The following is a 1,407-nucleotide window of genomic DNA, read 5'->3' as shown; positions in this document are numbered from 1 at the left end:
TAGTCTACGAACTGTCCAGCAGCCCAAGCAGTTCCGCAATTGTTTATTTTTTCGGAGAAGTTAAGTTTGGTTGTAATTACCAGGTCGGTTGATAGCCAAGCTCCAAGCGCTTTAACCTTTGTATTTTGCCAGTTGAAGTCTTTTTCAGGGTACAGTTTTTCACTTTTGCCAGCACAAGAGCCTATTCAAAGAGCTTCAGTCTTTTTACTGTTAAGTCTGAGACCTGAAACTTTTTCGAAACTTTCTAAGACCCTCAGGACTTCAGAGAGTGACTTTTCTGAACCGTCAAGAATTAAAGTGGTGTCATCAGCGTATTGATTTAATTTAATTTCAGTATCTTTACCAATTAACCTTTTATGTCTGCCTTTTTCCGGATTGCCTTGGCCAGAATTTCGGCTGAAAGAATAAAAAGGTAAGGGGAGAAAGGACAGCCCTGACGGACACTCCTGTGGACCGAAAAGAAGTTGCTTGCCCAGCCATTGTTCATAATACAGCTTTCAGTGTTGTTATAAAAGGTTTTTAACCATTGGACAATGGAAGGACCAAATCTGAAAGAAATAAGTGTTTTTTGTATAAAAGGCCATTCCAATGTGTCAAACGCCTTCTCAAAGTCAAGAAAAAGTAGAAGTCCGGGAATTTTTTATGCAGCGGTATAATTTATAACACTGTCAATTAGATGTATGTTCTCTCCTATAAACCGTCCTTTTAAAAAGCCAGTCTGGTCATTGTTTATCAGTTTGTGTAGATGAGTCTTCAGGCGGTTTGCAATCGCTTTTGTAGCTACCTTGTAATCGCAGTTTAAGAGTGTAAGCAGCCTCCAGTTTTTGATGTAGTAAAGTTCTTCACTCTTCTTGGGAATAAGTTTTATTATACCCCGTTTTTGAGATATAGACAGCTGGCCGATCTTGAAACCGTAATTTAAAGCTTCTAGCAGAGGTTTGGAAACTTCATTCCAAAACATTTGGTAAAATTCAGAAGGCAACCCATCTGTTCCCAGGCTTTTGTCTGCTTCCATATCTTTTAAAGCATTGAGACATTCCTGTTCAGTTAACAAACCCTCAATGGAATCTCGTTCTTCGTTGCTTAAAATGGTGTCCTTCTCAAAAAAAAGTCAGTTTCTCGATGAATTGAGTCAGCTTTCATCTTAGAAGAATAAAGATCCTTGAAGACAGACTCGCATTCATGACTCATTTCTTTATCTGTGGTTGCAAAGTCGTTTTCGCATTTCTTTAAGCGACTAATTGTTCCCTGTCTATAATGTTGTTTTTCTAGATTTAGAAAATTTTTTTTTTCTCCTTCGTTGTGCCATCGGGTTCTCGACTGAACATGGCACCCTTTGTACCATACTCAATAATTTCTTCCATCTCACTTCTAAGATTATCAAGTTTTGACTGTAGCAGCGTCTTT

The sequence above is a fragment of the Pavona decussata genome, unplaced genomic scaffold (genome assembly GCF_977016875.1).
Source record: "Pavona decussata unplaced genomic scaffold, jaPavDecu1.1 SCAFFOLD_396, whole genome shotgun sequence".
In the NCBI taxonomy this organism is placed as follows: domain Eukaryota; kingdom Metazoa; phylum Cnidaria; class Anthozoa; order Scleractinia; family Agariciidae; genus Pavona; species Pavona decussata.
The sequence above is the reverse complement of the archived record's forward strand: the minus strand, read 5'-3'. Positions refer to the sequence as shown.